Here is a 19,785-nt window from a genome sequence, read left to right on the forward strand (position 1 = left end):
TGGCAGGGGGAGAGATATTGAGAGAGAGAGAGAGAGAGAGAGAGAGAGAGAGAGAGAGAAATGGGGCTCACCCAATGTGGGACTTGAACTCACGAACCGAACCGTGAGATCATGACCTGAGTCGAAGTCAGATGCTTAACGACTGAGCCACCCAGGCACCCTCAGAGTCTTCTTATGTCTTATAAATAATGTCCAAGGTTTTTAGTTGTACTTAGTGGGAGCATTAGGAAACAGCACATCTAACTCCATCTTCCTGGAAGTGGAAGCCAAGACATAATTTAAAAATATTAGTTGGCTTCATGTTTTTGGAATTGTCCAGAGACCTATTTCCCGTGGTATGCTAACCTCCCCCGCCAGAATAGTGTCTGGCATACGGTAGGAGCTTCATAACATTCAGTGACTGAATCGCCACTTTACCTATGAGAAAATTTAAGGAATTAAATAATCTCTCCCAGGTCTCAAGGCTGGCTAGTAAATAGGAAGAATGGAGATTTGAACTAGGGCATTCTGATTCCAAAGCCCAGGCTCTCAGATGCATCACTAGGGCACTTGTGAAATTCAAGGCCCCTTTTGTTCTCTTAGGACAAAGGACAAGTGAGAGGGAGCCTCCACTTGAGACAGCAACAAAGTGACAACATGACACTTTTCTAGTGAATTAACAATGTCCTTGCATTTACAAGAAAATGTCCAGTGCTGTCATCTCTTTTTCCTTCCATTTGCTGCCAAATTTCCTGTCTAGTGTCCCAATTACTCCTTAAGTCCCGTGCAAATGGGATTCCACTGCAATTTCTCTCCTGCAGCTACCCTTTCTTTTCAGCCCCCATACCAAAAGCCACAGTGTCTTCCCAATTCTCACCCTTTTAAATCTTTCTGCGGTGCTTCCTAACGCTGCTCACCACTTCCTAAACTGTATCCGTAGTCTTGGCTCTCACGGACCTCTACTTTCTGGGGTCACCGTTATCCTGCTGCTTGCTATCCGTCTCCTCCTTCGGCCCCATCCTTTCAATGGCAGTCTCATCCTCAAATTGCTTACCCAAGTCCATGGCCTCAACAAGACTGGCAAATTCACTCACTCACTCATTCCTTTCTTCAGTGTTCATTTATTGGGCACCTGCTGAGTAGCAGCCACTGTTCTAGAGCAGGGAACAAGGTAAGGTGGCCATTCTCAGGGAATTTATAATCTAGAGGAAGATACAGAGTGTAACAAAGAGCAACAAGTCATGGACTTGTCACGGACTTAGTTATGGAGCCAGATGCCATTTCAACAATATTAATCAAACCTGTAAACTTTTGTGTGCATCACCACAATGACTTATTAGATTCTAAAATTACTGAGGGTAAGAATTGTGTTATTTCCATAAGACCAATGCTACCACCTTATATTTATTTATACTATGGTTTGCTTTAAAGATGTGCTTTCACATAGCTAGTGATTTTAAAACTCCTTTGAATTATTAAATATTTTTTTCTAAGAACTTTATTTACAAATACTTCAAAGCGGTTTAGTGTGTGCTTGATGTTACACAATGACTTTGAAACCTGTCCAGCCACAGCCACATACCAGCCACACTGTCTGGGGCAGACTTCACTTCTCTGCACCTTGTTTATTCTTGTCCCAGAAGCTCCTTAACTCGTGAACCTCATACCCACACAATGACTCAGTTCAAAGCAGGTGTCTTGAGGGTCCTCTGTATCCTAAGGAGGGGAGGGCCTTTTTTTTTTTTTTTTTTTTTTTTTGAGAGACACTGAACATAGAACAAGAACGTGGCTCTAGAACCAGGCAGCTTGAATTTATGCGCTGGCTCCTTCACTTCCTAGTGTTTGACCCCCAGCAAGTTATTTAACCTCTCTGTGCCTCAATGTTTTCATCCATAAAGTGGGGTAATGACAGTGCCTACTCCCTAGAACTGTTGTGAAGATTAAATGAGTTAACACTGGCACTTAGTAAGTGCTACATGCATGCTGGCCATTTTAATCTATCCGTATACATACCTATCTCACTTTGAGAGAAAACTGGGTCGCTATATTTTATCTGTTGGTATCTTATAGACATTAAGGTTTGAATCTTGGACTTTTTTTTTTTTTAATTTTTTTTTTCAACGTTTTTTTATTTATTTTTGGGACAGAGAGAGACATAGCATGAACGGGGGAGGGGCAGAGAGAGAGGGAGACACAGAATCGGAAACAGGCTCCAGGCTCCGAGCCGTCCATCAGCCCAGAGCCTGACGCGGGGCTCGAACTCACGGACCGCGAGATCGTGACCTGGCTGAAGTCGGACGCTTAACCGACTGCGCCACCCAGGCGCCCCTGAATCTTGGACTTTTATATCTTGGATGCTTTAATGATTTCAGGTTATCAAACAAATAACTTTAAGAGAGGAAATACATTTTTGTCTCTTGCGACTTCAAAGAATGAGCTTCTAAAAATAAGTGCTGAGTTTCTACTTTAGATTATGAAAAAAAGATATATATATACATGTACACATATAGATATATATACACATATCTATATATAAACAAAAAAAAGCACATAAAAATCCATGAATTCAGAAGCTATATTTAAAATAAATAGGCCAGATGGCAGGTAATTAAGATACACTAAAACTGTTAATGTCGCACATAAGGATTAAAATGTATCAACAACCAGAGCTGGGCAGAGAATTTCTGGTGTCATAATTCGCTTCTATAGCACTTTGCTGTGTAATTCACCTGCAATTAAAAGCAGAAAAAGCCTCTCCCACTCTTCTCCTTTTCTCAGGTCTGTGATTTGGAAGCATGTTTCCCATGACTTTTTCCCCCTCTAATCACTCTCCCTATATTATTTGTCTAAATCAGAGGGAGAAAATAACAAAGCAACAAGCAGTAAAAAGCAATTTCTATTACAGGGAAACAAAACTGGTGATAATCCAGATCCCTTAGAAGTGAAATCTACAGGGGCGCCTGGGTGGCTCAGGAGGTTAAGCGTCCGACTTGGCTCAGGTCATGATCTCGCAGTGTGTGAGTTAGAGCCCCGTGTCGGGCTCTGTGCTGACAGCTCAGAGCCTGGAGCCTGCTTCCGATTCTGGGTCTCCCTCTCTCTCTGCCCCTCCCCTGCTCATGCTCTGTCTCTCTCTGTCTCAAAAATAAATAAAAATATTTTTAAAAAAAATAAAAAAAAAAGTGAAATCTACACTCTGTGGTAAAACCAACTTGCTTTGCGTCTGTTAGCACCCTACGGTCATTTGAAAGCCTAAGGCAGACTTCACCAGCACAGAGCCCCCATTAGTCAGCCAGCATCACAGTCTCCCATGCACACCACCACAGGTTGTCCTGGGGGCTCCGGGCCTGCAGGGGAATTCAAGAGGTTGGCCATTCACCAAGGCGGACCCAACGGCCTTTGCAGCTTCTCCACGAGGGCTTCAAGAGTCCTGCATCCTGTTCAGTGGGCACAGGGAAAATGGCCTCCGTCCTAAAAATAGCCAGCCTGGCTCCATTTGGCTGTAAGTAGTTCCTGGCAGAATTCCTGCCAGGAATGAGTTTGGATGGTTGGTGGAGAGGTATCCCTCCTACTTTCAGAGGTGGTGACTGGGTGGCCTGTGGGAATCTTAAGGGAAGTGGGCTAAAGCCCTTCCTGGTCCCTGGGCTTGGCTCCAGCAAAGCCCAGAGGCACCTCGGAGCCAGCTGTGACTAATGCCAGCCTTACGCCCGGGCCTTGTTTGAGGCTGAGGAATGAGCTATATTGGCAGCGAGTTTGGTGCCAGTCACGAGGGGTTTTCTTGCTCCTCACATCCGCTTCTTTCAAGTCTTCTTTCATTCAGCACAGACTGGTTTTATCTTCAAGGGAAAGGAGTAACAAAAGATGCCGGTTTCCACCTCAGCAATTTTTAACCCCTCTTCCCCAGAAGTTAATCTTTGTATGAATCTCTGCACCAGCACAACGCCTTCTCAACGCTCAATAAAATGATAGTTTCCTTTCCTTGCATATGTCCTGCCTTCCCCATCCTGGCCATTTGCTAAGACCCAGGGCCTTCCTGCTGGGCTGCCCCCACTTTGCAGCCCCACCTGGACCTGCCCAGGGCTGCTCCCCCTGCTAGAACCCTCTCAACCCTCATCAGAACTGAACTATCCTTTGTCCCACTCCCTAAACAGCTTAATTTTCATGTTGAAGCCACGGTATCCTTTATAGTAATCTGTATTTTATAGTACATTTGAGAGCCATTGGGTATCTGTTAGTACTGAGTTAACCTTGTGCCAGAGGCCTTCGATGCCAAATAAAGCTGTGATTGATGCTGAGATTTTGGAAGTGTCTGGGCAGTTGGAAAAGGGGAGCTCAGTGGACTGTGCTTCTCAGCTCACAGGTTTCTACTATTAGGGCTCAGAAGCCCTGACCAGCATTTCCTTTTAAAGAGAGACCTTTGTGATGGGCCCAACCTCTTGCCAGAACTTTCCAAGACAAAGAACTTGATGCTCCTGGCTCTGCAGCAAGGCAGAGCAAAACAGCCAAATGGGCATTACCGGGACACAGGTGACCACGTTGTCTTGATCCACCAGCCTGAGGCCAGGCGTGTCTGCCCAGTAGTAGCCTGTGCTGCAGGATGGGTGTCCACAGGTTCTACCATGGAAGGCCCCAGAACAAGGGTGACTACAAATAACCTTCACAGGCAGCAAGAAAGCGGTACACGGCAGTGAGGACAGTGGGTAGGAGGCACTCAGAAGAAGAGCCCAGTCCCAAGTAGTGAGGAAAAGCATGGTCTTGCACATGCACCCCAGGCTGTGTTTCTGTACTTCTAGAGGACAACCCTGTTTCCTCCTGTTTTCTCCTCCCAGACTGCCAGAGCCCCTAAGAGGAGAGAAGTGGGGCACCTAGAGGAGAAGCCAGCCGGCTGCTTTCTATGGAAGGCGAGGAGGGGTGAGCAATGCCCCTGCTCCCATGGGCAGCTCCGAGGTGCAGACACCAGCGTGGTCCCAGAAGAGCCCCCAGGTGTGAGCTGGCCATCCCACTTCAGCCTTGCTCTACCTGCTCTGTCACCTCTCCTGCCCAGGAGAGTCTCTTTCTCTGCCCGCCCCTTCCATGTTGCCCTTTCTCGGAGCCCTCTCCTTATACTCCTTCTTGCTGATTCCATCCACAGCCATGGCACCCTCTAACACCTTCTCTGGGCATCTTTTGTGTAACATTTAAAATAAAAAATGGGTCTGAATCTGATCAGGGCTTCCAATTTGTAGGTCATACAGGAGACAGAGGAACATGTTAAAGCACACCAAGAGCATGGAAAACTCTATGGGCAAAGAATTCCATTTCTTCAAAAATAAAGGGAGAAGATGGGGGGGGGGGGAGAGAATCCACATAGTAAAAGACACTTAAAAGCCTATCAAACAATCCCAATCTATGGTCTAAAATGAATTCTGATTCAAATAAACTGTTTTTTTTTTAACGGAAATTTGAACCTGACTTGATATTAATAATATATTACTCAATTTGTAAGGCACAATAATGGTATTGTGCTTATGTTTCTTAAAAAAGAGTCCTTATCTTTTGAAATTCATACTGAAATATTTATTATGAAAGATATGATGTCTGGAATTTGCTTCAAAACCAGTGCAGGGAGAAGTGGGTGCAGGTTGGGAGAAAACGAGATGGACCATGATATCATCATTGTCAAGGCTGGGTGATGGGAACACGGGTGCTCATTATGTTCTTTCTACTTTTGCTTATTTTTTAAGTTCTCTATAATAAGAAGTTAAAAAATAGAAAGAAAAAAGGAAGAAAAGGCTATGTTCCAGCTAATTAGTCTCAATCATTGCCAGGGCTACATACAAGTATGTGAAGATAACCTGAGAAGATTTTTGTTACTGACTTGTGTGGCTTTTCTGGTGCCCTCTGACCCCTAACTGGGTTGATCTTTGACCTGTTTTTTTGTTTTGTTTTGTTTTTGAGAGAGAGAGGGTGCAAGTGAGCTAGGGGCAGAGAGAGAGAGAGAGAGAGAGAGAGAGAGAGAGAGAGAGAGAGAGAATCCCAGGAGGGGCTGAGAAAGAGAGAGGCGGGGGGAGAGAGAGAAAGTGGGGCCCACCCAAAGTGGGGCTAGTGCTCACTCAGTGTGGGACTCGAACTCACGAACTGTGAGATTGTGACCTGAGCCAAAGTCAGATGCTTAATGACTCAGCCACCCAGGCACCCTGTCCAAATTCCCCATTTCTATTAATGGCTGAGTAGTTCCTTTGCTGCTATCACAGACTAGAGCCAGACTATTGAGCCATCTTCAACTCCCCACTCTTCTCTCTGTATATCCATTTAGTCAGCAGGTTCCATGGATTCTTCTTTCACAGTGTCCCTCAGACTCATCTCTTCCTTTTCACTCTTATAGTGATCCTCCAATCCCAGGTGTGGGTTCTTTCTGTCCTGTGTGCCTTTACTTTCTCACGAGCTCCTGTCCTTAGTGTCATCCTTCCAGCCATCTCATTACCCTTGGCCATTAGAGAGTGCCATTAGATCAAGAGCCTCAGGTTTAGTCTGAAGCCAAAAGAGGGAGAATCGTGATGTAGGCATTGCAAGGTGCCTGACAATCTCAAAGGAGTCTCATTCAGAGGAACCTGGGATGATGTTTATCAGGCAACCAACAAAAAGGGCTCCACACCTCAAAGAGTCTAACGTGCAAAACATTATTTCTCAATACATCCTTCACCAATTGTTGATATGTCCATAACACCCCAGACCTGGTTGATCATCAAGCAGAATTCAAGGTCAAAAGGATTCCATTCAAGTGGGTTGACAGACAAATGAAAGAACTCATATGACAGAAGGAAGATCCAGAGATTTCTGCTAATTTCTCTAGTATGCTCTATAGTAGAGCAATAATACGTCAGGTTTTCTAAACCAAGGACATAAGATTTGACAAATCATTTTCAGATTTGTTCATTCATTCATATGAAATTTGTACAAAAGTGTACAAAAATCATATTGTTATATACTTAAAAATCATCTTTATTGAGGAAAACTTACATTAAATGAAATTGGAACCGTCCAGGAAAATTCAGGCTATGGGGTCACCAGGGCCAAACAGCCTCAAGATGCTTGAAAATAAAACTAATTTCTTTGAGGCCCCCAAAGAGACCTTTATTATCAGCCTAGATTAGCACCCCCTTCTTTTGAGGAGGGATTTTCTCCTTCCTAGGTCAATCATAAGCATCTCTTGGGGCAGGGGTGGGTAAATGAACCAGTGTTTCCCTAGAATTTTCTAATTGGTTCTGGTAAGGAAGGGTCCTCTGTCTTCTTTGGAGGAAATTAAGGATGTAGCCATTCAGGTTGTGGGTCTTGTGCAGCCAGCCAGCCTGAAAGAATGAAGCCAACATAAGAGAGATTTGAAGGACTGGAGTTCTTGGTTCCAAGCATGACTGAGGCCAGCTGCATCCCTACCTCTCTAGTTACTTGGGCTTAGAAAGCGTTTGGTTTTAACTGGTAGCTTTAGTCTTTTGTTTTTGTTTTTAATCAATTACCATAAGAGAATCTCTGACAAACACAGATCAGTGATAGCGTGAGCAGGGCAAGGTAACCATGTGAAATCAAAACAATAAAAGAAGAGAGCCACTTGCTGGGGTCTCCTGGAAGGCAGTAGAAAGACTTCAACTCTTTAAAAGTTTTAAGCAAGGGTAGTGATTGACACCTCCTAGAAAATGACCTTGTCATGTCATAAAAGGAGCTGCTGATTTTACTTGAGAGAGAGAGAGAATGAGTGTGCATGTAAGTGGGGGAAGGACGGAGAGAGAGAGAGAATCCCAAGCAGGCTCCATGCTCAGGGGCTCAGCGTGGAGCCCAACACTGGGTTCAATCCCACGACCCTGGGATCATGACCTGAGCCAAAATCAGGAGTTGGACGCTCAACTGACTAAGCCACCCAGGTACCTCTAAAGGAGTCCATTTTATTTTATTAAAAATTTTTTTTGATGTTTATTTTTGAGAGAGAGAGAGAGAGACAGAAAGACAACATGAGCAGGGGAGGGGCAAAGAGAGAGAGAGGGAAACACAGAATCTGAGGCAGGCTTCAGGTTCTGAGCTGTCAGCACAGAGCCCAACATGGGGCTCGAACCCACAAACTTTGAGATCATGACCTGAGCCAAAGTCAGACACCTAACCGACTGAGCCACCCAGGTGCCCCTAAAGGATGTGATTTTCAAATGAGGCCTCAGTGATACTGTTACCTAATGTTACATCATGAGAAAGATCAACCTTTGACCAGAAAGAAGCAGGTTCCCCCTCCCTCCCCTGCATAATTCACAATTTTCTCAAATTCTTAATAAAAGTTGCATATCTTTAGGCAGAAGCTGCCTAATGCCAGATTTTTCACTAACATTAAAATGCCATTTGCCTCAAGTTCTTCCTCTGCTCAAGACTTCTCAGGGCAGCTATGTTGGTTGCAGGGTAATTTCCAGATGCCTCAGTTGGGCACTCAGGGCTTCCAGAAATGGGCCTACCCTTCAACTTCATTTCCTACAGCTCAACAAAATAAACATCTTATACTGACCGTGCTATTCTCTGCATCCCTTCACGCTGGTCATGCTCACGCCTTTCCACAGCGTGGTTTAAGCTACTGACTCTGAAACCAGTCTGTGGTGCTTTGTTATAGCTGCCCTAGCCAACCGACAGAGAGGGCTAACATCCGGGGAGGAAGCAGGGCAGCAGGTACAACAGAGACTGGCAAGCACTATGCCAGGAGGTGCATCCACCTCAGCTGTGGGGAACTTTCTCAGGGGGATTTACTCTGGGTTGTAAAGCTCTTGAGAAGTGCCTGCCTTTCCCAAGGAGCCCAGGGGCAGTGGTCTTCCTGTGTATTTCACCTTCCTACTTCCACCCCATACAACCAGGTTAAGCACCTTGGAGCCTGTGTCAGGTGCATGCCTGACCCAGGGAGATGAACTTCAGACAGTGGGCCACTGAGCAAGCCCATCTCCCTTAGCAGGGGGAGCCGGTGGGGTGGGGGGAGGAAGCCGAGAGCTACTAAAGGAGACCACAATGGCCACTCATAAAACAAACTTGTGAGGCGCAGAAGAGGTCAGAATAAGCAGTCAGGCAGGCAGAAGGAGCCAGTGGAGAGAACGAGAAGTGGAGGCAGGAGCCATAGGTGTGTGTGGGGGTCTCTGAGCAGCAGGGAGCTATGAGGGTTTCTGCTGGGACTGGTTCCCCTGAGGCAGGCACCTCCCCTGCTGCCATGGAGCCTATTAGCGTCTTCATTTCCCAGGAATGGACGGGAGAGGACTTTCTGTGAGGCTAATTGCTTTTAAGACATGGGTCCCTTTTCATGACCTTCCCAGATTCAGCACACTGAAGGAACTAGCTGGAGGATCAGAGAGGGGAGGCAGCGGCCAGGCCATCTGACTCACCAGGCCCTTCCCACCCCTTCCTGTGCCTTCCCTCTGCCCGGTAGGCATTTCCTTCCTGTCCCATCCTTTGCAGGGAGCATCACCTCCCCTGGGTGATCTTCCCAGACCTGGGGCAGCACACATCTTCCCTTGTACCTTGGTGTGTCCCAATTGCGACTATTTTAATAATCTGATTACTTATTAGTAATCAGTTAATTGTTGTAGAGCATAAGCTCTGGGGGTACAGAGTCCACTTTTGCACTTAGTATCCCCAGGACTTAGCACAGTGCCTGGTACACATAGGTTCTCAGTACATATTCATTGAGTGAAGGACCGATAGGTACTCATTATGCACATAAGGAAAGATGAGGCGATTTGCTTAAAGTCACACATCCAACAAGTGACCTGAGGAGAAAGTCAGATGGATGTGATGTAACCAGCACTTGGGTGTCACAGACTATCAGTCTGGAGTTCTCCCTTGTCCAGCAAGAGAGCAGACACAGAACTGAATACGAGAAAGGCTAATGTCTGGGAGGAGACAAGAGCCCCGAACAGGTGTTTTGTCTCTGTATTTATTGAGCTCACAAGATATTACCCACATGGTGAACGAAAGAAAACAAGATCTTACACACGTGGTGAATGTGAAGAAAACAAGATCTTACACACATGATGAATGTGGAGAAAACAATCAGACAGTAATCATAACTTGTATGCGTAAGAAGCAAAGGGTGGGGGGGGGTGGCACGTGGATTTGTAATCAAAGTACAATAGTATATTAGTGTCAGATGGAAAGCAATTTCCTGCAGGTGATATTACAAGTTACTTGTGATTCCATTACAATATCTCACTACCTAACCTTGGGCACTTTCCCCTGTGGTGGTGGCTTTCCACCCTAAGCTTTTTTTCTGATCCATTTATGGAAGTAGAACCTATTTCCCCACACTTAGGCAAACACACAGGCACACACATTCCCCTAAACCCCCCAAACCCTGCTGCGGACCTTTTCTCAAAAGAATAGAATACATTATGATTAATTGACTGACCGACGGGGGCAGAGAAAACCAATTCTTGTAAATGCACTTGGGTGCCTATCATGGGAGTGAGCTCTTATAACCAAACTTCCACAGAAATAGAATTTGAGAGAGTACTGGGGAACAGAGGGAATATATTAGAGGCTGTTTTCCTTTTACAGATCTTATTTTTTTTTAATTTTTTAAATCTTTTATTTATTTTTGAGACAGAGAGAGACACAGCATAAGCAGGGGAGGTGCAGAGAGAGAGAGAGGGAGACACAGAATCCGAAGCAGGCTCCAGGCTCTGAGCTGTCAGCACAGAACCTGATGCCTGCATCGAACCCACAAACCGTGAAATCATGACCTGAGCCAAAGTTGGACACTTAACCAACTGAGCCACCCAGGCGCCCCTACAGATCTTATTTTAAATATAGTATATAGGCTCAGGTCCAAGTAATTCTGGTTTAGATCTACTTGATCTCTACACTAAAAACTGCACTGCTTGGTCCTGAATCACACCTGACAAATTACAATACCATCTGACAACTCCATAGTAGCATTTTGGCCAAAGACAGATTTCTGACGGCCCCTAGTAACTGGGATCAGATTTGCAGCACAAAAGCCTATTAGCTGTCACATGAAAATTGGACAGAGATCTGCTATTTTGGTAAACTAATGCCTGCCTTCAGGATCATCCAGGGTCCACTTGACCCATAAAATTCCCTTAGATTGTGTGATTCTAAGAATGAGAAAAACTAGATTTTGATCTGAGTTCAAAAACTTTCACCACTCAAAAGGAATCTGGGGCTATCTTTTCACATGCCTTTTCATTCCATACTTTACAAAAGACCTGAAGAATGAGAAAAATCCTATGAGCCCTGGCTCAGAGAATAGCAAGAGAACTAGACACTGTCACTAAGGTGATGGAAAGCTTCATCCAGAAGGTTCATAAAATCAGACAGGCAGTGGTTGAGGATGGAACCCTCTAGATGCCATACAGGCCTCTCAAGGTAGAACACAGGTCATCTTTGAAGAGTGTTGTACCTGCATTCCTATAGACCTCTTTAGAATCTTCAACATTATCAAAAAGATTTGAGGGACAAACATGGAAATCAAGAGATTAGGTAATTTAGCTAATACCCCTGTATCTGGTTCTACAGGCTCTGCAGATTGGGGCTGGAACCTGTTTTCTTGGCATAATTTTGAGTAAATTAGCTCTTGGTTTAGAAATGGATAACACACCCTGATCATAATCTATTCTACTACTACCTGTCTGTGTTGCAGTATTCAAATGTGTGACCTCCAGAGATCAGAAGCTAGTGCATAGCCATTGCCCTATCACATGAGCAACAGTTGATTGGGCAACAGAAGGAATGAGAAGCTTCCTTTCATCTGACTATAGGTTATGTTCTCTGAACTGCCTTTAGATCAACCCAGATTATGGGGAAGATCTGGATTTCACAGAATACTGTCCTATGGACTGACATTGTCTGCTCTCAGCCAAAATGGGACTGAAAGAGAAACACCTGACTGATACTTAACAGTAAAAACCAGCTCAAATCGAAAAAGAAAAAAAGCAGCCCTACCTTTAACCATGCTGGGAGGACAGACAGATAAGGCCGGCTGCAAAATAAACAGAAAATATTTTTCTGTCAAGGCTGTAAAATGCCTCAATAACCCTCTCTGAGTGCTAATTGATTTGTATCAATGACGCCCCCAGACCTACCTTGCTATTTACCTTTATCACTGTGGATAGCCCACTGCTCAGCCACAAACAGCACTCAATTCTCAGTTAATCTCAGCTTCTCCTAATGCTGCCTGAGAACCAGCAGTCAATCTGGAAGTGGCCCCTTCTCTTACACTCTCCTCAGAATCCTGAGGAAAGTTGCTGTGGTCCTCTGGAGCCCCCTCCCTCACTGCAATCAGGTCAGTACATCCTAATGTCCAGCCACAGGAAGTCTATGGCTGTAAGGTGGTCACCACCATCGCCTGAGGGAGGGGTGTGCTATCTTCTGGGTGAACAGATGGTTGTTTTGGGGGGTTACCAGGGGCCAAATTTCATGCTTACACCTTCCCCTTTCTCCTTTCTACATTGCTTTTTCCTGTTTCTGGCTGCTTCTTACACATTTGTAGGAGTCCATATTTCTGCTATCCAGACTCTTCATCCCCATATCTGATACTTGGTACTTTTTTTTTTTCCTTCTTGTTGTAAGACACTCTGTTCCCTTTTATATTTCCCCTAAAATCCCCTAGACCTTTTCTTCATTCTATCATTTGGCTATGACAATTGCACTTTTCTGGCTGCTGTATCATTTCTCAGCCTTTGTGTCCTTGACCTATGCTTTTCATTTAAACTTCTGTGCAGCCATATGACTGCTTGCTGTTTAAAACCTTTCGTTGGCTTTCACCTTAAGTGTTTTTATTTTAAAACTTTTTAAAAAATGTTTTATTTATTTTTGACAGAGAGAGAGAGAGACAGAGCATGAGCAGGGGAGGGGCAGAGAGAGAGGGAGGCACAGAATCCGAAGCAAGCTCCAGGCTCTGAGCTGTCAGCACAGAGCCCAACGCGGGGCTTGAAGTCACAGGCTGCGAGATCATGACCGGAGCCGAAGTCGGACGCTCAACTGACTCGGCCACCCAGGCTCCCCAAGTGTTTTTAAAACATTTAAAAAACATTGCCTACCATTCTGTACTTCCTTGAAAAGAGATCCAAATATCCTTCCCTTGTCCTTTTATTTTACTTTGCATTTCTTTGTAACACACAGTCGCCAAGTGCTGGGTAACGCTGACCACCTCCCCCCCCCCCCCCCACTCCCCCGGCCTTTGAGGCCCCCATTTCCACTCTTACCACAGTATCCGCAGTGAGGCAGCGTCTTCCGATTTGGATTTCACAACCTCCAATCTTTCTTGCACATTCGGTTCAGGGCCGGGGAGTGGCACACACCCGATTACAACAAAACGCCATTTCTCAAGACTCCCCTCGTCCAGCTAACTGTGGAAAGTCCAGCCTCGCCCCGGGGCGTTGGGAGACGAAGGCCGAAGGCCAACGCTCACCAGCCCTCCGTCCCTCCCTCCCGCCGCAGGGCGGAGTATCTCGTCCACACGCGGGGTCTTATCGCAGGTGCCTGCACTTGCCACGCACAGCGCCCCCTGCAGTCCTCCCTACTGCCGGAGCCCTAGAGTCCAGGGCGCCCACCTGGCTTGACGGCCTCTACCCGCTGTGATCACTCTCTCACCTCTGCTGCAGACTGGCCGATCCTGGACCCCTAGAGCCCTGCCAGGACTGGAGAGGGACAGGCATGTACATTAGATGGCGTCCCAATGTGACGCCTCGCCCATGCTAGGTTCTTTCTAGATTCCCTCCGGAAAATGGAAGTGAAAGGTTCAAAGTCGTTACCTTCCCCCAAGTGGTGCAAGAGCTGAATATTCTTCTATTGTACACTGTCTGACTGGTTCTGCTTCTTTCTACCCGACTTCACTCAGTTCCCACCCCACAACACCCCCCCCCCCCCCCCCCCCCCCCCCCCCCCCCCCCCAGTAAGTCTCCCACACGTTGTAAACCCACCAGGATGGGTCTGCAGTGGTAGCTCCTCTCTGCCAACTCCCCTTGTTCACAGTGTGCTGGAGATTCTGGCTCTACTACTCACACAGTGACCTAAGGCGTTGGCTTCAGAAATCGGGCATAAGATTATTTTCAGCCAAACTACCTTCCTAAAGATCCCTCTGAAATTCCCTTCCGGTGCCACTTTATTTAGAAGAAATGTACATAGGTTATCAACTATTTAGGAGAGAAAGGAAGGGGGAGTTGTCAATATTCTTACTTTTCATATTTGATAACAGAATTTTTCCCTCTACAATTTATATCTCCAACCATCCTCTTAAACCTCAGAGCTTTAGTGCTTTTTTCCTGGATGGAAGCAGTCGTTCTCAGAAAGTTCCAGCATGGCTGTGCCCCACTTGCTCCCTCAAACCCCGGTGGTACCCTTCCATGGGAGAAGTGGGATGTGGCACAACCGGCAATGGGCACCTGTCTTCCAAGCTGGTGGTAGTTCCTATCTTGGGGGTGGGGCAAGGTTAGTCAGCTCACAGCCTGGGGATCATTTGCGCTTGTTGAGTTCAGTGTGGGGTCAGCTGGGCTCAGAATAAGCTTCTCTATCGTGTGTGCTTTTTGTGAAAATATTTTGAAAAATATTCTTCTTCTTTTTTAAAGTTTATTGATTTGCTTTTGAGAGGGAGAGAGCAAGCAGGGGAGGGGCAAAGAGAGAGGGAGAGAGAATCCCAAGCAGGCTTCACACTGTCAGCACAGAGCTGGATGCAGGGCTCGAACCCACAAACCGTGAGATCATGACCTGAGCTGAAACCAAGAGTCAGACACTTACCTGACTGAGCCACCTAGGTGCCCTGAAAAATCTCCTCCTCCTCCTCCTCCTCCTCCTCCTCCTCCTCCTCCTCCTCCTCCTCCTCCTCCTCCTCCTCCTCCTCTTCTTCTTCTTCTTCACGTTTTATTTTATTTTTGTGTGTGTGAGAGAGAGAATACGAGCAGGGAGGGGCAGAGAGAGAGGGAGACACAGAATCTGAAGCACAGAGCCCGACGTGGAGCTTGCACTCACAAGCCATGAGATCATGACCTGAGCCGAAGTGGGACACTCAACTCAGCCACCAACTCAGCCACCCAGGCACCCCTGAAAAATACTATTCTTAATTAACTTCACAATAGTGAGGACTGTGTTTTGTGTTTAAATACTGGCCGCCACTTATTATACTATTGTGCAGTTTACTGTACTTTCCTACTGGTTGGGCAAATATCTGCCTCCCTGGTCCCCCCGACGATGGGCTCTTCCCAGCCCTTCCTCTGGGATGTCTTCCCCTACCTCCTGTGTCCCGGGCACAGTGTGAGGGCTCCAGGACCTTGTGCCTCAGCAGGTGTCACCTTCTGATTGGTGTGGGAAGCTCTTGTTAGGTATTTCAGATCACACGCGAGTCTACCCACCGGGCCCCCCTTTCCCAAATAACCCATTGTGGTGGGGGAGAACCCCCTGCACAGGAAGCAGCCCTCTCTGTATCACATTGGAGTTTTCCATCTAGAGGCCCCATCTCTAGAATTTCTCATTCCTCGCCTACTTAAGTAGCATGGTTGTACCCGCTACTCAAGTGTTATGATGTTAATATCCTTCTTCTCCTGCTCTGCCTTTATCTCATGTTCTACTGGTTTCTCTGGTTCTATGCTTCAATATCTCTTTTCTGGGAGACTTGACATTTCTACAGTGAACCTCTTATTCTTATCCCATTTCACCTTTCCCTTGTTAATTCCCCTGGGTGGTCTCCTCTCCCTCCTTTTCCTCCTCTGCTGGCTTGAGACAAACTTGAATCACGGTCCTCTCGTTTCCTCTTAAGAGCAATCTTCTCCCACTTACTATTTCTTGCTGCTGCTCTTGTTTATTGCTTATTGTCATGAAAGTCATCTGTCCCATCCTCCCAACACCCACACCAAGCTGAGATCTATCTTCTATGTTTTCTCCTGGAAGCTTTTCCAGGAAAACTCCCCATTCTTTTACGTACCCCTCCCCCCCCGAAATTCTTCCCTTCATTCTTTCGGACAAATGAAAATAACTCATTTGTTCCTCTTCCCCTTTCTTTCATATGCCCTTCAGCCAAGCCCGACTCTGCCCACCTCCTTCTAATTTTGTCATGCTCTTGAGCAATTTGCCTAACTGTATGTTAGCTGTAAACAACTGGTCTTGTTTATCTTTCATGCTTATACTTTCTCACTTACATCTAGACCAGTGTTCCCAACGTCACATTGCACCCAAGGGTTTTGAATCACACCTGTGTGTCTTCTACTGTGTCTAAATGGAATTATCTAGCATGTGGTTAACCTCAAATTCCTCTTTGACATAGTTATTTTTTTCAGTATATGAAATTTATTGTCAAATTGGTTTCCGTACAACACCCAGTGCTCATCCCAAAAGGTGCCCTCCTCAATACCCATCACCCACCCTCCCCTCCCTCCCACCCCCCATCAACCCTCAGTTTGGTCTCAGTTTTTAAGAGTCTCTTATGCTCTCTCCCACTCTAACCTCTTTTTTTTTTTTTCCTTCCCCTTCCCCATGGGTTTCTGTTAAGTTTCTCAGGATCCACATAAGAGTGAAACCATATGGTATCTGTCTTTCTCTGTATGGCTTATTTCACTTAGTATCACACTCTCCAGTTCCATCCATGTTGCTACAAAGGGCCATATTTCATTCTTTCTCATTGCCACGTAGTACTCCATTGTGTATATAAACCACAACTTCTTTATCCATTCGTCAGTTGATGGACATTTAGGGTCTTTCCATAATTTGGCTATTGTTGAGAGTGCTGCTATAAACATTGGGGTAAAAGTGCCCCTATGCATCAGTACTCCTGTATCCCTGGGGTAAATTCCTAGCAGTGCTACTGCTGGGTCATAGGGTAAGTCTATTTTTAATTTTCTTTGACATAGTTTGATTCTGTACTAATCATCTCCAGGCTAGACCCCAAGCTTGGTCAAGCACCTTTTATTAGGCTCATAAGGCCTCTTAAAACTCTCCTACATCCATCCTTATGTGTAGAAATAATATCCAAAATACAACTGATCCTTGAACAACATGGGTTTGAACGCATGGGTCCACTTATATGTAAATTTTTTTCAATAAATATATTGGAAATGTTTTTGAAGATTTGTGAAAATTTAGAGAAAGTTACAAACTGTGTAGCCTAGAAATATTGAAGAAAATTAAGTATGTCATGAATGTATAAAATACGTATAGATTCTAGGCTATTTTATCACTACCATAAAATATACACAAATGTCTTATAAAAAGTTAAAACTTATCAAAATTTATGCACACAAACACCGATTGTACATGTTGCTATTCGCAGTTGAGAAAATATAAACAAACGTACAGATGTGGTATTAAATCATAATTGCATAAAATTACTGTGCTACTGCAATAATTTCATAGCCACCTCCTGTTGCTGCTGTTGCACTGAGCTCCAATGTGAGTACCCGTTTAAAAAGTCATGTGACGCTAATCATCTCCGTGAAGAGCTTCTTTCCAGTGATTGTGTATCACCGTAAACACTGATCTCTCATGGTTCCCACATATTTTTTATCATGTGAGGACAGTACCATAAACCTGGAATAACATCCTGAGACCCATGTGAAGTGCCACTAGTGATGCCACAAGTGCTCCCAAGAAGCAGAGAAAAGTTGTGACATTACAAGAGGAAGTTGAATTGCAAGGTACGTACCATAGACTAAGGTCTGCACCTTGCAGTTGCCCACCATTTCAAGATAAATGAATCCAGCGTCAGGATCATTGTAAAAAAAGAGAAGGAAATTCATGAAGTTGTTGCTGCAGCTATGCCAGCAGGTGCAAAAACCTTGCACTCTTTGCAAAATACTGTTTTATTTTATATATTGAAAATGCAGCTTTCATGTGGGTGCAGGATTGCTAGAAGAAAGGCACACCTATGGACTCTAATATGATTCGAGAAAAAGCAAAGTCATTATATGACAACTTAAAGCAAAAGAAAGGTGGAAGATCTAAAGCTGGAGAATTTAGTGCCAGTAAAGGATGGTTTAATAATTTTAGAAAGAGGTTTGGCTTAAAAAATGTCAAGATAACAGGAGGAGCAGTTTCTGATGACCGAGAGGTAACAGATGACATCCCAGACACCAATAAGAAAACTGTTGAGGACAAAAGATATATGAAAAGATGCTCAATATAACTAATCATCAGGGAAATGTAAATTAAAATCACTATTACCTTACACCTGTTGGACTGTCTAATATCAAAAAGACAAGAAATAACAAATGTTGGCGAGAATGTGGAGAAGGAACACTTGTGCACTGTTGGGAATGTAAATTGGTGCAGCCGCTGTGGACAACAGTAGGGAAATTCCTAAAAAAAATTAAAAATAGAAATACCATATGATCCAGTAATTCCACTACTGGTATTTACCCAAAGAAAATGCAAACACTAACTCAAAAAGATAATGCACCTCTATGTTTATTGCAGCATTATTTACAATAGCCAAGAGATGGAAGCAACCTAAATGTTTACTGATAGTGAATGGATAAGGAGATGTGGCATATTATATATATATATATATATATATAAATATATATTTATAAATATAAATTTGTTTATATATATTTATATATATTTATATGTAAATATATATTTATATGTAAATATATATTTATATGTAAATATATATTTATATGTAAATATATATTTATATGTAAATATATATTTATATGTAAATATATATTTATATGTAAATATATATTTACATGTAAATAAATATATATATATAAAATAGAGTATAACTTGGTTATAGAAAAGAATGAGATCTTGCCATTTTGAGAACATGGATGGACCTAGAGAGTATTATGCTAAGTGAAATATCTCAAATACCATATGATTTCACTTACAGGTAGAATCTAAAAACCAAACAAACATTTAAAAAAGCAGAAACAAGGGCGCCTGGGTGGCTCAGTCAGTTAAGCATCTGACTTCAGCTCAGGTCATGATCTCATGGTTTGTGAGTTTGAGCCCTGAGTTGGGCTCTGTACCGACAGCCCCTCTCTTTCTGTCCCTCCCCCACTCATGCTTGTGCTCTCTCTCTCTTTCTCTCAAAATGAATAAATATTTAAAAAAGAAAAGAAAAATATATAAACTTAAAAAAGAAAAGAAAAGAAAAGAAAAGAAGGGCGCCTGGATGGCTCAGTCAGTTGAGCACCTGACTCTTTACTTCAGCTCAGGTCATGATCCCAGGGTTGTGGGATGGAGCCCCGCATCAGGCTCCATGCTGAGTGTGGAGCCTGCTTGGGATCATCTCTCTCCCTCTGCCCCTCTACCCGTACACCCCACCCCTCCCTGCTCTCTATGTAAAATAAAATAAACAAAACAAAAAAGAAAAAAAGAAAAGAAAAGAAAAGAAAATCACTGAGGAGAATCAGGATATCTACCTGAAAAAATTTTAATGCAGGTCAAAGTACCCTATTCTGTGGGGAAAAAATGCCACAAAGGACATTTATTAGTAAGGAAGAGAAGCGAGCACCAGGATTTAAGGCAGGAAGGGATAGGCAAATGCAAATGTAGTTTATGGGTTTATGATCAGGACTGCCCTTATTTATAAAGTTGCTAACACCCAAGCCTTGAAGAAAAGAGATAAAACACAAGCTATCAGGTATTTGGTTGTACAACAAGAAGGCATGGACAACGAGAAACACTTTTCTGTATTTATTCCATCAACGCTTTGTCCCTGAAGTCAGGAAGTACCCTGTCAATAAGGGACTGCCTTCTAAAGTTGTTTTGATATTGGACAAATGCTCTGACCGCCTAGAACTCCATGAGTTCAAAAGTGAAGGTGTTTACTTGTCCCCAAATATAACGTTTCTAATTCAGCCTTTA

The 19,785-nt window shown here is 44.3% G+C and overlaps 1 protein-coding gene across 10 annotated transcripts in view; it reads right to left on the bottom strand.

Annotated features, from left to right (window-relative positions):
- Window positions 1–13,813, bottom strand: part of TP53INP1 (tumor protein p53 inducible nuclear protein 1) — a 155,002-nt gene extending 141,189 nt beyond the window's left edge. For 3 of the 10 annotated variants that reach the window (XM_042923418.1, XM_042923409.1, XM_042923411.1), the window contains exons 1-2: window positions 13,191–13,813; window positions 11,929–11,965 (exon numbers count right to left, since the gene is read on the bottom strand). The gene's annotated coding sequence lies outside the window, so the exon portion shown is untranslated. Of the gene's footprint in view, window positions 1–11,928; window positions 12,808–13,190 lie in introns of those variants that run through there. The other 7 variants (XM_042923421.1, XM_042923417.1, XM_042923422.1 and 4 more) reach the window with 5 other exon arrangements.
- Between the last annotated feature and the right edge of the window lie 5,972 nt (window positions 13,814–19,785).

Source organism: Panthera leo, chromosome F2 (assembly GCF_018350215.1).
Source record: "Panthera leo isolate Ple1 chromosome F2, P.leo_Ple1_pat1.1, whole genome shotgun sequence".
Lineage (NCBI taxonomy): Eukaryota > Metazoa > Chordata > Mammalia > Carnivora > Felidae > Panthera > Panthera leo.